We start from the raw sequence: 16,508 nt of genomic DNA, 5'->3' as shown, positions 1-16,508 counted from the left end.
AAACGCACGCGCGAACATACATAAAGAATGGTTGAACCCCCCCCCCCTGCCACCTACCCAACCCCCGAAAATGATTTCTGGCTACGCTATACTGTTGTTCACGACTATACGTATGCGTTGTAAAATTAATGCGCTTGCAAGTTTAATAATCGGTGGCCTTTGCGATGGCCCGCCTCAGCGCCATTGAATTTGTCGATATATAGTCTATTAGCATGCAGACTACGCGCAACAGTCGTGCTGTTCGCCCTTACAACCCACGTTGTCCTCTCTCTCTCTCTCCTTCCGTCCGCACCTGTGACCCAGTTACGCGAGCTTGCATATGTATACCCGTATGAAAAAAAAACAAAACAAAAAAACACGCACTCTTTGCCGCAATTGTATATACACGTCACAAGACACTCGTGTGTTCCCGACTCTGCGGGCGGCCATTTGTTATCATCCCGGCAGGGTGCCACCCTGTTTCTTCTATCGCATTCGCTGACCGATTGACGGACGTTTACGCATGGATGGACGGATGTGCCACTTTTCCGCAAAGCGTGCGTCGATCCAGCTCATCGCCGCTAGCGGCAAACCGCCGTTTGTTGCAAGGTGCCTCGGTCGCGCCGTCCCACGTTGCCTGGTGCGTGCGGGGGGGATTCGCCGTTTAAATATAGAACAGCTCATTACGCGCCGGGGTAGGTGGAGGGTCAGGGCGAGTGGAAAAGGAAAAATTGTTCGACTCGGAACCGCTCACTTAACTCAAAGAAACTCACGGAGTGTATTATATATAGTGGGCCATTTTTTTTTTATACATATACGCTCGCAACAATGTGTTTGTGACCCCACAGAGTTCCACTCGCGGGGTTTCGGAACCACAGTATGCTGAGCAAATAAAAGGTCCACTGTGAGGCGGCATATGCAAAAAAAAACTAAAGTAATATGCCACAGTCTCGGAAGAGAACAGCGCTTTGCGATAAAAAGCGAGGCCCTGGAAGTGGTAAAGGAATACATCTACAGTGACCGCAGAGCCGAACCACGAGACTGAAGAATAAGAAGGGGGTGCAACACGTTCGGCAGGCATATTCTCAAATCATGAATGATAGTTTACCGCTATCACTCAAGAGTAGGTATATATAACAGCTGCATCTTACTGGTACTTACCTACGGAGCAAAAAGCTAGAGGCTTAAAAAGAGGGTTCAACTTAAATTGAGTACGACGCAGCGAGCAATGGAAGGGAAAATGATAGGTGTAACCTTAAAGGACAAAAAGAAAACAGAGTGGTTCAGGGAACAAACGGGTGTTAAGGACATCTTAGTCGAAATGAAGAAGAAGAAATGGACATGGGCGGGGCATGGAGCGCTTAGGCAAGACAATCGCTGGTCATTAAGAGTAGCAGATTGGATTCCAAGAGAAGGCAAACGCGCGAGGGGAAGGCAGAAAGTTAGGTGGGCAGATGAGATTAAGAAGTTTGCGGGTGTAAGGTGGCAGCAACAAGCGCAGTACCGGGTTGATTGGCCGAACATGGGAGAGGCCTTTGCCCTGCAGTGGGCGCTGTCAGGCCGATGACGATGATGATGTAAGGCGAAAGGCTTATATGTCTCGTGAGTGAAGAGGCTTCGCGAGATTTGCCCAGGACCCGACGATACTTCGCCAGACCTTGTCGGCGGTCTTCAACACGAATATTGGAGGAAAGGGTTTGGGAGGGGGAGGGGGGGGAAGAGAGTCATGTGATGGAAGTGAAAGGTTACGTGATTTGCAAGTGAATGAAAGTGCTTCCATCGGGGCAACAAAAGTCACATGACCTCAATGTTACATCGAAGGTGTGGTCGAAGGTGTGTCGAACAAGTGGCGAAGTCGGGCTTGACGAAGCCCGCTTCATCCTTGGCATGTGTAGCCGCCATCATTGTTTCTCCTGTAGATCTGCCTTTGGAAACGCTGAATTATTGTGAAAAAGTGGGGTGTTGCTGCTGTTTCACTCTGGATTTCATTCTTTCTTTTCCCATATATATTTCCATAGATTGTTTCCTCCCGATCGCTCGTGCCATCCCCAACCCCATAGCCTATCGCTATACTAATACCCGGACCAATATCCAAATAACATGCTAGCAGTGCAAGCAAAGAGCAGATTTATTTCACATTATGTAGTTGGGCCCCAGAGTAGATCGTAAGAATAGGGAGGTAAATAATATTGAGCAGTGGGAGGCTGTGCTGCGCACCTCTGACCCTGGCCTGCAGGCCAGGGTTAAGAAAACTGAAGATGGCGCCCGGGCCCGGGGGTTCGTGGCCGCCCAACCACAAAGCCGTCCACCGAAATACCTCGATTTTAAATTCCAGTCAGACAAATTTCAGTGTATGCGCGCAGTATATAGAGAGCACGCACGAATAAACAGTGCACTAGTTTACAGCGCATTAATTATTGCGAGCCTAAAAAAACGTACAAAAACAATGTCAGTTATTGAGGCACATAAATGTTAAGCGGAAGAAGTGTGAATGAATAAACTGTTTTCGCAATCGAGTTACATTTTTTTTTACATTTTGTGTCGTTGTACCATCGTTGTTTTAATTAATATAACCGGAAGGTTAATTGTAACATCTGCAGTTTGTAAATTCCGCGAGCCTTGTGATGTTTGTCAACTGTAACAGCATGCGTAATACGTATTAACGTATGTCTAAACGTCCTGCGCTTAATAATGTAACAGGACGAGTTATACTGTATTTCAATAATAATAATAATAATAATAATAATAATAATAATAATAATAATAATAATAATAATAATAATAATAAAGAACACGAAGGTTTCCCCTAAAGTTCGCGAAAGCGAGTGTAAACGCTCGCATCGCGAACGCTTGCAGTAATAATCTTGAGAACAGCATCGCAAAATTTAAGAAACACGGACCAGCAAACAATGATACACACAACGCAGGCGCCTGTGCTGTGTGTATAATTGTTTGTTCATGTTTTCTTTAATTTTGCGACGCTGTTCGCAAGATCATCCAGCTAGCCCGCTAGTACCAACTATGCAGTAGTCACGCAAGAAAAATAACTCTGTAAATAATATACTAATTTGAGGTGTCCTGTATGGGTACTGAAATACAGATCATAATATGAATAAAAAAAGAAATCTCGCAAAAAAAAAAAAAAAGGTCCTACCCTCGGCGGGATTCGAACCCGCAATCCCCGGTTTAGGAGACCGATGCCTTATCCGTTAGGCCACGAGGGCGACGCGTCGGAAGACGCTCTTGGCAGACTGCGCTAGCGTACGCCGTACGCACATCTGCTGGCCGCTCTCCCGGTTTTTCTTGCCTGAAAAAAAAAAAATGCATTCTTCTTTTGACTTTGTGTTAGCCCGGACTCTTTCTTATTATACAGTGCACGTCTCGTTGTGCGCTGCGTGCACTCGACTATTGGGGGCTCCCTTTCGCGAGTGTTTCGACGGGAATAAATCTATACAGATTTAATGATCATCCGTGGCAGTTTACCGAATAAAGAGTTGCATGCGCTGCTAAAGACGCGGGTTCGATTCCCAGGCCGCACTTGGTGGTTCGAGAAATCCAAGAACAACCGTGTACGTATACTGTTAAAGAATCCCTGGTGGTCGAGTTAATCCGGAGGCCGCTACCATATCCTGCCTCATAATCATATATGGTGGTCAATTGGCACGTGAAATGCCAAAGTCTAGTAATGATTCTTTTGCGCGAAATGTACACGGACACAAGGAAAAAAATAAGTCATGAATGAGTACCAACTCGCCCAACTTTCAGTACTGTTGCCATAGTCTAGTTTTTTTTTCTTTGCTTTTCAGAGTTGCAATGGAAATGTCTTTTTGTCAAAACACATCGTTTTCGCGGTTTTGAGAGACATATTTTGGAAAATGCTCAGCACGCCTGGGTGGTGGACTCATGTATAAGGCCTCCTCGGTATTTCCCTCAGGTTACACACACACACACACACACACACACACACACACACACACACACACACACACACACACACACCACACACACACACACACACACACACACACACACACACACACACACACACGCACACACGCACCACACACACACACACACACACCACACACACACACACACACACACACACACCACACACACACACACACACACACACACACACCACACACACACACGCGACATCGATTCAGCTCGCAACATACTGCCATCTTCCATAGGGGAGACATATTGCTTGCAACAAAAGTGCTGCCCGCGTACGGTAATGTACGGTAACTCCCTGGACTTTGCTGACAAAGTCTAGGTTGTTGTGCTCCGTGTGCATCCTGTTTCCTCTGTATCCGCTTTGTTTACTGCTATTGTTAAGCGGTTTATTGGACGGGACTCGGCGACAATTCGCTATGGCGACAGTCAAGGCAAGAGCACGGGCTCCGAGAGCGTGCGGCGTTTTTAAGTGGACGACCGAAGCCGCTGTAGAACGCAACCGTTAAGCAGTACCAAATGCTTCGCCACACTATTATTATCATGTCGTTTTCGTATTTAAGAATACAACGCTGTATAGTTGTTGCATACGCCTGCTGGGATTGGGTATATTGTGATCTATTGTCACCGCACTTGCGGAAGATGTGCAAGTTCTATGGCAGTGCGTGCACCCATGCATGGCTGGACGGATGTCGCGGCCTCTTTTGTTTTTCGGCAGGATGCGCGATTAGCGTCTAATTATGCAGATTAGGCTCGGCACGCGCGAGCTCGTCCCGAACGCCCTCCTTCGCTGCATAACTTGCGCGAGTTTTCCTGGCCATTGTTTTTGCGCCGTTGTCGTTGAGGAAAATTTGCGTACCTTCGAGATTTGAGAAGGAATACGTATATATGTATGTGAGGAATAACGACGTTTGCTTTCAACTGCCGCCACTTGAGTGCCGCGGCGTGCAACCTCGATAGTTTTTTATCGCGTGTATAGTTTACGTTTTCGCGTTTTATTGTATGTATATAGGTAACGCGGTCACGTCGGTTTTGAGTCGCAAGTATATTGCCGATTGAAAATGACGCTGAAAGTGTGGACGCACCAAAGCGACTTTCTGGCTGTTCAACGTACATAAACTTCGGTTGCCTGGACGTATCTTGTCGTGTAACTTTCTGTCTTCTATATTGCTTCTCAATTTCTCGGTCTTGTCGTGAGAGCACTGTCGCGGTGAGAAGATTGATTGTGTGTGTGTGTGTGTGTGTGTGTGCGTGCGTGTGTAATGTGTAAAGAAAAGAAACGGTGAAAATTGCTGCGGTATATTTCTTTCGTAATTTATTAAAGTTGCAACGTTGCGCGCTGTATGAGAAATGTGCTGAAAGACATGGCCAATATTTTCTCGACTTGGCAAGGCTAATAAATTGGTTCCGAGTCGAAATCGTCAGCAGAGTGGAAGCTCGCACGTAGCGAATTCCAACAGACTTGCCTTTGGCCGCAGTTGCACCGATTTGACAGCGTTCGTCAATGTATAGGCGCGTGACCGCGCGTTTGAATCGGTCACGCATCGTACTCCTTCAGGGCGAGGCCTTCTCGCTTTGAGCCGTGACGTCACGCTTAAAGTACGTTAGTTCGCGACGTTTGGGCGAGGAACGCAGGGACGGCCTTGTATGCGTTCGGTCTGTGTTCGGTTCTCGAACATTTTGTTGCTAACTGTGCCCTTGGTCAGATGCCAGATGTCGACGAATAATAATAATTGTTGGGGTTTAACGTCCCAAAACTGTGATATGAGGGACGCCGTACTGGAGGGCTGCGGAAATTTCGACCACCTAACGTGCGCCTATATCTGAGTACACGGGCCTCAGACATCTTCGCCTCCATTGAAAATGCGGCCGCCATGGCCGGGATTCGATCCCACGACCTTCGGGTCTGAGCAGTCGAGCGCCATAACCACTATATAGACCACCGTGACGGACGTCGACGAACATGCGGGCTTTCTGACGGATCGCGTTAGCGATTACCGAATGTTAGAAAACCGAACATAGACCGTCCGTGTACGAGACGCCTTCATATGTGACGTATTGATTGTTTTCGCTCGATTCTGTTTCTTTCGTATATCACCCCGCGTTTAGATATTTGCGCTACACTTACCAAGGCCTTACCAAGTGGTGAAAATGAATACCTCACATGCCTGATAATGATGTTGTGATTGGGGCACGTAATAGTTTAAACCTGTAAGCACTTTCTCTTTTTTTTCTTCCTTTTCTACGCAACAAGCTCATTCGACGAACCAGTCGCTCGAAGCTAACGGCGCTTGTTTGCATGCGCTTGTTTGTACACGTGTGTGCAATATGCTGCACAGCTGTTCTGCGCAAATTTGCAGTGCCTCTCGCGTTAGCCTTTCTGCGCGGGTAATTGGCGGGTCGGCCGTCGTCGTGGGCATTGTTTTGAATTAAACGCTGCAGGAAGTCGGGCCCATTGTAATACGGTCCGCTGCCCTGCATGCTTACAATACCTTTTATAACGCCAATTTACGTTTTCTTTCTGTTTCTTTTATTTAATGTGGCGGCTCGACTTCATGAAATGAACAAAAAATTGTACATGATTACGTCGTTCTCTTCGGGAAGCTCGTCGCCCCTACATTTTGTAAAGCGTTGATTTGTGTTATTTTTTTATGTCTCGGTTATGACGTACAGTGCGGGATCCAAGGAAACGGACATAAAATACATTTAAAGTACATTGAGCTGACGATTATGCACTGCCTTATGCGACATATTCCGCGTTGTTCATAACGCCACTCTCTAAAAAAAAAAAAAAAAAGTCCAGCCAACTCCACTTCGCGAACACTGCCTCTCTCGGCCGACGAGGGCGGCTTCTTCCTCGGGAGCAGTCTTGGCTAATATAAAAGAGCCAACTAAAAAAAAAAAAAACAGAAAAAAAACACCAACGCCTTCCTCTACACTCAGCCGAGACACTCACTGATCTACATCTCGCAGAACGGCTGGATTCCTCCGCTGAGCCTCACTCTCCCCCCTCTTGACGCTCCTCTAATTGGTTCGCTCTTTCCGCGAGGCCTCACTCTCCCCCTTCCTTTCGCGCCTCTCATTGGTTCACCCGTGAAGCTTCCGCCTCGCCACTCTCGGCTCGGCGCAGCCCTCCCCTTCCTACTGAGCCTCACTCTCGCCACGCTGCGATTCCACGTGATCAGCGCTACGCCAACGGACGGGGAAGCCTCGACTAAGAACAGCTTCGTTGCTAAAAATATGTTAAAGATATCCGATATACACAATGAACATGCGGACGCCATTTCGTTAAGAAGCAGTGTATATTCCCATATTTTATCGGGGGATGCATGCATAGGCGTGCGCAGTGTTCTCCATTACGGGGGCGGGGGCTGGGCGAAGTTTCACCGCGGCGCCCCCTTCTCCTCATTGGTCAAGTCCGAAACAAAATAAGCTGCGCAATGGCTGTAAAAATGGAAATGAAATGACGACTTGTTTCTCACGGCGGCCTGCCTTTGGTCGCAGTCTTTCCTGTGGGTGAAGGTGGGATGTAAACAGTTCTTGGTATGCAACATCAGGGGTCCTGGGCCGTCCTTATCGTCAAAAACCTGTACGAACATAAACCATTCACTTTCCCGCCATAAACAATGGCGGGAAAGAACCGACTCGGCAAAGGCGTACTTGCACCCCCCCCCCCCCCTTCATTAATGGGGAGACGGTTCCCCGCACGCCATCCCACTGTGCGCACGAATGGTTTCTAACTGGTTTCTGACAACACTAGGCTCCGTGATTTCGCGACCATGTGATCATGCGTTGCAGACAACACTGGGACATGTGATGACACGTTTATACGAGGCAATGTTATACACTTCTCTGCTTTCCTGCGACGTTGGTCATTCTTAGCTAAACGTACTTGAACGCGACTGAACTGAGTCTTATTTATAGCCACCTCTGTCGTCCTCGGATGCGTTTCTCATTCCTTCCTTGGTATTCATTCCGTTGCTCTGAGTGACCACCGGTTATCGGTGTTGACCATGGCCAGGCCTATTTGATACAGCAAAGCTGCTGGCCTCTCGTTGGTCGGCATTTTTCGTGGCGATGTCCACGCTCACTGAAAAATATATGGGCCGATCCCATAGGTAGTGCGCAGGGGCGTAGCCAGGGGGGGGGGGGGGCTTATGGGGCTTCAGCCCCCCCCCCCCCCGAAATTTTTCGTGCTCTTATACACCACCGGCCAGGGGCGTCACCCGGGGAATGGGATTTATTGCGCTTCACCTCCTCGCCACCTCACCCCCCCCCCCCCCCTTTGAAAATGTTTCTTTTTTTCGTCCTATTATACACCGCCGTCCGAAATGACCACCTTCACCGAAAACCACCCAGGATGTCGTCTAAAATGTTTTTTTTTTTTCGAGCACGACAATGCCATAGACAGTTGAAAGGTTCTGGAAGGTGGCTTTTCTGCAAGATTTTCTTCAACCATTCAACTACTAAGCGCTTCAAGAGGGTGCGTTTTGCCGAGTGTGTGTCCTTTTTAGCAGAAGTGAGGTTGGCAAGGGCCAATATGCGCGCACTGGGGCTCTCGTATCCAAGCCATTTCAAAAGTGAAAGCACGCCCTCGAAGTCTTCGGTGCACACGAAGCCACTAAATATCACACTGACGCTCAGCTGGAAGCCGATAATTTTCTTCAAACCTTCTCAGGATGTGTGCCCAGTGTTGTTGGTCAACTGGACCATGGCAGGCAAATTCAAATAAGAGAGAACCGAAGGAAGTTACGGCCTATTGTGGAGACAGTTCTTTTTTGCGGGCGGCAAGGTCTGGCTCTCCGTGGCCATAGAGACAGTTGTGGTCCCATGGATTATAGAAAGCACAGCCTCCTCTACAAATACAGGCCACTTCAGAACGCTGCTTCGCATGCGAGCGGATTGTGGCGACACACTAAATTAGCATTTGGAAAGTTGCCCAAATGATGTCTCGTATTTAAGTCCAGATGTAGAAAACCAGATTATAAAAATCTCTGCTGCAGTCATCAATCAAGGGAAGTCTACTCACAAAAGTAAACGCTGCAGGCTGCTTCTCCGTACTTGCTGATGAAACGACGGATATTGCTGGTATCAAGCAGCTTACTGTTTGTAAGCTGCTTGAGGATGCGAACGAAATCGAAGAAGTGAACTTGGGCTTTGTGCCAATTCACGACCAAAGTGGCCGGGCCCTCGCCGACACCATAATAAGATTCCTTATAGACATGGGAATTAACATCCAGCATCTCCGTGGTCAAGCCTACGATGGTGCAAGCTCGATGGCCTGCAAAGCAAATGGTGTTCAAGCTGCTGTTCGTGAGAATTATCCAGCCGCACTCTACACTCACTGCGTCAGTCACTTCCTTAATCTAGTTCTGCGTGCGGCATGCTCCGTCACAAACATCCGAAACTGTTTTGGGACTCTAAAGGCGACGTCAGTCTTTTTCCATATATATTCTAACCGCTCACACGTTTTGCGAAAAATGATAATTTTGAGCTGTCCTGAGTCTACAAGGAAGCGCCTTTTGGGACTATGCGAAACGCACTATAGGTCGAGAAGCACGATGCAGTGCTTTCATTTGTGAGCCTCTTGGGGCGGTTGATCGCAGCACTAGAGGAGATTATGTTTAACGGAAATGGCGAAAGTCCAGTGCAGGCAAACAGTCTAATGATGGCACTCTTGTCACCAGCGTTCCTTGTAAGCCTGCATGTGGCGGAGCACGTGTTAGCACTGACTTTGCCACTGTCAAAGAAGCTGCAGACTAGGAGTATCGACATGAGCGCTGCCATTGACGACATAGAAGCGGTACAGCAGCCAAATGAAAATGACCGCAAGAACGCGAATGCTTCTTTCTCAAAAATATTTGCACAAGTGCAGGCATTAGCAGAAAAACTGAATGTGGAGATCGCCAGCCGTCTAGCCGGTGTCCGGAAGCAAAACCCTGGGAGCAATGCATTCGAAAGCGCGGAAGAATATTTTCGCAGAACCCTGTTCATTCCGTTCATTGACCACGTATATAGCATCGGTTCGAATAGCACAGGGCACTTCTAAAGGACTTTTCAGTAATTGTACCATCCGCAATACCACCAATACAAGATGATCGGGAAAAAGGAGCAGAAAATCTCCTGACCGTTTCTGCGCATGACGTCGAAACGAGGGCTGCTTTGGGAGAACTGCGGCTATGTAGCACAAAGTGGGCGAACAAAGCAGCAAACCAGCGCCCCTGTACAGGAACCGATGCTCTCTCTCATTGCGACAGCAGGTTCTATCCGACAGTGTTTAAGCTACTACAGATTCTAGTCACCCTTCCAGTGGCCACTGCCAGCGCAGAGAGAACGTTTTCAAGCATGAGGTTACTTAAGAACTATACTTACGCTCCACGATGTCTGAGGAGCGCATGGTTGGCCTGGCACTTCTCTACGGCCACAGAAATGTCGACATCAGCGTGTCGGAATTCATTGACCGCTTCAATAAGCTTCCTCGTCGGGTCAACTTTGTCCATTGATACCGAGCAGGACAAAAATCAGTGCAAACGAAAGGAAAAGACACTGCTGTTCCAGAGTTCAGGTCAATGAGCCCGTAAATCTTACGCAATAATATTGTTCACCACCTTTTAAAGCCGTGAGGATGTTGTACCTTTTAGCAGTTAACACCGTGGCCTAATATGTACATACGAGTACGGACATCAGGTGGACATTACCAGCCAATCGACAGCTTCACCTTGTTCACTGAGAGGTGGGCATACGCGGCGTTACCAAACAAATTCAGCTATTGGGAAGCCGTACTAGCGGCATTGTTTATTACTTTCATTTCTCGTTTTTGTTCTTCATTGCTTTTTGAACTAGAAGCGACAACCCTCCGTTTATATTGAGTTCGCAATAGTGGTTCGCACTTTTCACACAGTTTTGAAATAGTTTCTCTCGTTATTTCTGCGCTCTTCCTTTATAGTTCTGTCCACATGGTGCGTCCGAGACAGCAGCTTGGCCCAAGGACATGTCAGTTTCTGTGATTGTGCAGCATGTTCTTTTGCCTTATTTTGGGCATTATGTATAGTGATCATTGCTTAGTTCCGTATATTGATTGCATATTTAAATGTACATTTGTGATGTTTTCTGTAAGCATACAGCGCACTGTTTCCGGTGACTTATGTTTTGCCCGTATTTAGGGTGTACTTTCCCATTCTTGTTTTTCCCTGGCCGCATCATTTGTGCAAAAAGATGAATATTTTGCGTAAACAGTCTGCATTAAAATATATGACCTCGTCCTGGTTATTTTGTGGACTTCATTTTTTTGTTATCAGGCGCTTCTTCAGTTTAAAACTGATGCAGTTCCAAAGTTTACGTGATATTTGCCGTACCTCTTACACAAACAAAATAAAAAATTTGAAAAGATTGAAGACGGTTATTTCTGGAAAGACTTTGCGGGCATGCCAACATGTTTTGATGAAAAAACACATTTCTTACTCGTTCTTGACAGTGCGCAGCATTCAAGAAGTGATTTGCAGCATCTAATACAAATTTTCACTGGTAATGAATGTTATTCATATACTTCGTCGTTCGAAAAATTCAATGAGGAGGTCGCGCTGCAAAGTCGCGCCCCCCCCCCCCACCCCCCCCGATCGAAATTCCTGGCTACGCCACTGGTAGTGCAATACCGGGGCGACCTGCGGCGTAGGTCATTCAGGCTTCAAACACGGTGCCAGTAATAAATAACCAGAAATAATAATGGTGTAATAAATAAATATCTGCGTATATGCTTAATTCTTCTTCTTCTTCTTCTTCTTCTTCTTATTATTATTATTATTATTATTATTATTATTATTATTATTATTATTAGTAGTAGTAGTAGTAGTAGTAGTAGTAGTAGTAGTAGTAGTAGTGGTAGTAGTAGTAGTAGTAGTAGTAGTAGTAGTAGTAGTAGTAGTAGTATTGGTGTTCTTGTTGTTAGTTTCACATGCGTAAGGCAACTTCTTCGATTCTATCTATCGCAGATCGTGGCAGTCGTTGAGTGAAACGGGCTGGCTGCATGTAGCAAGGCCTTGAACGACGACCGTGCGTCATCGGTCTAGCGCGCCAACTGCAAGACATACACATCTCCAAGGTGAGTATACATAGTGACTATTGCACCATTTTGCATTCAATGCAGATAGAACGCGCCAGCTCCTTTCTCTATCTTCCTTTTTTTTTTTTATCTGATCCTCGGTTAAACTTGTTGCATCCTCGCTCGCTGGCACGTCCGTGAGAACACAGCAGGTGGAAATTTCACACGAATCGCTCTCTGAGGTCGTCGCGCGCCTGCATGCACGAGCCACTGTTTTCTTTATGGAGGAACGTTTATTTATTTGTTTATTCACTTAAAGGAGCTGTCGTTTCTACTCTCACCGAAATGTCAGGTATAAACTGATACTCCAGAATCCCATATTCGTGTTGTGGACATCAGAGATCACAGAGATTTGCAGATTTGGCCATATTGAACGTAATGGGTCATTTCAATTCATATGTGCCCAGTTTTTAATATGTGTTGGTATAAGCTAGCCTATGGCACGGTTACTTCTGCAATATGGATATATGTATGGTGTGTGTGTGTGGTGCAAATCCTTGAAGCCTTGAAGAAGACAAGTCCGCTCGTCGAAACGTCGGCTGCAGCGACAAACCGTGTTCACGAATTTTTCATCTCGTACAAATCAAGCAAGACAGTGGCTTAAAAGCTAAGGCTCGAGCTTATGCAGAAACGCGAACAAGAAATCATTTATTTGTTCGTTCATTTATCTTTTGTTGGAACAACGCGGGAAAAATGGAGTAGCGGAGGTGCTCTTTACCTCAATACCTACTCAGCGACCCATGTGTAACGGAACAGAAAGCAATAGAAGAAAAAGGAAGACGAAGGGAAAGGGAAAGAAAAATCAAAAGAAAGGGAATGGGCCTGTTGTTACGAACCGGCGGGTACGAAAATCGCCCCAGCGAAGCACTGCTTTCCTCCTCTCCTCGGCGATGTCCCTCTCGCCCTCCTCCTCCGCCACAGGGTGAGCTTACTTGGCGCACGGCCGCGGAGCAGTGCCTCTCCTCCGCGCCGCGGAGTTGTCAGGAGGGTCAAGTGTATGAGACTCACGTAACGATTATGTAACCGGCCCTCTCCTCCTCTTCTACGCACTCTCTCCCACTCCGCTTCCTCGCCCAACCCGGAAGTGCCGGCTGCCGGCCCCGTCCTGTCGGTCTGCCGTGCCGATGCAGCGTCAAGTTTGCCGCCGGTCGGTGAGAAAGGTCGGGCCCGTCTTCTAGGCCGCTGGGACAGGAGAGGAGGATGAGGTGGGCTGTTCACTGCCGGAGAAGGAGAAGGTGCGCGCGTTCTTTTTTTATTCTATTTTATTTTTTTTTTGCGCCTTTGCCGCTCTGGTCGTCCTCGCGGCATTTGTGTGCAGTGGACGAGGACTGTGTCTGTGTTTTCTTTTCACCTGCCGATACCGGGACAGGAGAGGAGGTTGTAGGGAAGGGAAGAGGTGGGCTGCTCACTGCCGGAGGAGGTGCGCGCGTTTTTTGCTTTTGCCGCGGCCGCTCTGGTCCTGGCGGCATTTGTGTGCAGTGGACGAGGACTGTGCGTTTTTTTTTTTTTCACCCGCCGATACGACTACGATCTTGCTTGGCAGCTGACAGTGTTGTTTGAGAGCCGCAGTAACCGTTTGGGATTTCTTACCGTCGCAGTTCGACCTGACCGGGTAAGTTCGTGCTTTTTTTGTCGAGATGCTACGGATACTTCGATACTGAGTGTGCCGTTCCTTTAGTTTATTTTATGTAGTTGATATTCCTGTCTACTTGTAGCTGTGTCGATACAGCCATGCCCGCCGCGACGGTATAGTGGTTTATGGTGCCCGACTGCTGGCTGACCTGAAGGTCGCGGGATCGAACCCCAGCCGCGGCGGCCGCACGTCCTTAGAGGTGGAATGCTGGAGGCCCGTTTCCTTAGATGTACGTTAGAGAACCCCAGGTGATCGAAACTTCCGGAGCCCTCCACTGCGGTGTCTCTCGTAATCGAAGCGCGGTTTTGAGACGAAAAACCCCAACACTTGTTATATAGCTGGACTACGCTGTCGTGGAGGGCAGGAAGTGGTTCGCCTTGTCGTTTGAATCGTAGCCCTTGCTGTTTGTTGTAGCATTAACTATCTTGTCCTAAAGTCCCTCTCCTATCTGTCCTATATCCACCGCGAAACGCCTCATATTCAGTGTTACTTTAGTTTTCCTTAGCTCAGTATGGGAACTGCAGCTGCTGCAAGTGGCTCTTGCGGATTGTCAGCTGGCCGCGGAGTGCACACTAAACAAAAATAACCAGAAACGGGAGTAAACTGCTTGTCCTCTAGCGCACAACCTTTTCTGGGTTTTTTTTTACACGTACCAGTCGCGGTAAAAATTTACTCTCACGATAACCGAGTTTTTGAACGTAGCAACGGTAGTAATTTTTTACCCCCGCTGAGGTTTTCAGCGAGTATAGTAAGAGTAATTTTTTACTGCCTTTACAATGTTTTCCCGGTGATTTCTGAGAGTTATTTCTCGGTCGACAGTTTCTTGTGGCTGATGTAGTAGTATTTATTTACGCCCCTAACTCAGTTTTCTCGGCTATTTCTGATGGTTAAAAAAAAAAAAAAAAGAGCGCGATTGCACCATGATCCATCGAAATTCGAATTTAATCAACGTAGAAAACACAGTATCCATGACATATATAGAGATAAACACATACACAAACACACATACATACACACACACACACACACGCACACACACAACCAATGCAGAATAAAACACCACTTCAACCGACTGCTCCGCTGTACAAACGTACTCCGGCCAGCCGGTATATATAGGCACCGCATCTTGACCCGCCATGTAGTGCAGGTAGGAGTCTTATGTTTTGCTTGCTTGAACAATAAAGATTCACAGCGCACGCGTAAACTTTTAAGTTTGGTGTCAAGTCGCCATGAGACACACCGACCTTTTTAGTATAAACCCGCCTTATCTCACCTTTTTGATTATCCAATTATTCGCTGGCACTCCGTGTTGGCCGCACTCCCGTTAGCAGTGCTGATGCACAAACCCGCAAAATATACCTAAGCACACACAAACCACGGCCACTCAACAATTTTTTCATTGCGCAGCGCTACACAAACACAGTAGCAGCACATATCCAGGAACGCCGGCGAAGTAGAGCGGCGCCGTGCCTGTACCAGGTTCTAACGACGGCCTCGCCAGGCCTTTTCGAGGAGCACGGCTATGCGATAAACGACAGCTGGCGATCTCCTCTGCAATTTTCGTCGTCGTTATTTTAGAGACAAATCAAAATAGGTGTCCGCTATTCGAGGAGTCTTACGGAGCGATGCACTTACAACGAACGAGACCGCTCGCAGGCCCGGTTTTCACCGTGCTCGTACTTGCAGTGCACCGTCGGCCGCACGTTGGTTCCGTCTGTCTCGATCGGGGCTCGCCTTCGCGCTAGATAATTCACAGCGGCGGCCGCATGGAGTGAAATACACAGTTTGGCCTATACACAGTTGTACACAGGACTGTACACAATCTATGCGACGCTTGTTTCACCTGCTCCGGCGAGGCACTCACACCGGCCGCTGGCCGGCTCGGTGCCGACGACGTAGTGAAGCCTTTTTCTTATAGTTGTAGCCGGTCACTCTCCAGGAAGCAACCACGGACGATCACACCAGCCTGATTTTGTTGGCGCTGGGAGTGTTCTTCGTAGCTCTTCGCGATTCGGCACGGAAGCGAGGTATCCACGACGTCCAGGCTCGGAGCCTTGCGCTCGTAAGCGCACGGCCACTCGATGATAGAAGAAGCACCCCAGATCCAGCCCGCTGTGCGCAGCCGCTTGCCATCACCGCCACCAGACATATACAGCGCAAGCTTCTTACACTCGTCCCACAGGCGCTGAGCCGTGCCCCCATCTGGGAGGCAGAAAGCGTCTTTTCCGAAGAACCACTCAACAACAACTCGCCTGTCTCCAGGGCCGATATCTGCAGTACGGCTTTCCAGCAGGCTTTTTTCTTCGAGCAAGTCCTTTCGTTCACAGGCTGCTTTTCTCGCTCGTTGTGCTTCTGCAGCTGAAGTGCCTGAGGCGCGACAATGCCCAGCTTTGAAAAAAAAAAAAAAAAAACTCGAAGGGGCACTCATCGTCAGACAAAAGCCGCCGAAGCGGGGCGAGCGGGAGGACCTTGAGGTCACATGGTAATAAACTCTAAAACGGGGGTTAAAAATCACGTGACAGAATACACCCCACGTAGTAAAATTGGATTATGACATCCTTTTACTACGTTCCTCAGAGGTGGTGGTAAAACTATGTCATGTGCCACTTTTACTCCAACGTGAGGTAGTAATTTTAGAAGCGAGGGAGTTTTCAGAGGTAATGAGCCGCAAAAACCCCAATCTCGGCTAACTTTTGCTTACAGTGTGGCCACGGGTTGCGCGTTCAGATGTCTCTTCTACCCCCTTCCGCGCAAGCGTCATCTCTTATAGAACAGAACAGAAAAAGCTTTAATGAAATATAAGTCACTCTTATGGGGACAGCCTTAGTCGAGTGCCCCACT

At 47.8% G+C, this 16,508-nt stretch overlaps 1 protein-coding gene and 1 non-coding gene across 2 annotated transcripts in view; one reads left to right on the top strand and one right to left on the bottom strand.

Annotated features, from left to right (window-relative positions):
• LOC119405117 (membralin) overlaps positions 1–16,508 on the top strand; it is a 195,179-nt gene that overhangs the window by 53,660 nt on the left and 125,011 nt on the right. Inside the window, exon 2 of the mRNA XM_037671912.2 lies at positions 11,925–12,034. The gene's annotated coding sequence lies outside the window, so the exon portion shown is untranslated. The remainder of the gene's footprint in view (positions 1–11,924; positions 12,035–16,508) is intronic.
• On the bottom strand, positions 3,131–3,203 carry Trnar-ccu (transfer RNA arginine (anticodon CCU)). The gene has a single exon. It is a non-coding gene; the product is annotated as a tRNA-Arg (tRNA).

This window comes from Rhipicephalus sanguineus, chromosome 9, assembly GCF_013339695.2.
Source record: "Rhipicephalus sanguineus isolate Rsan-2018 chromosome 9, BIME_Rsan_1.4, whole genome shotgun sequence".
Lineage (NCBI taxonomy): Eukaryota > Metazoa > Arthropoda > Arachnida > Ixodida > Ixodidae > Rhipicephalus > Rhipicephalus sanguineus.
Note: the sequence above shows the minus strand (reverse complement) of the source record. Positions and strands in the feature narration are given on the sequence as shown.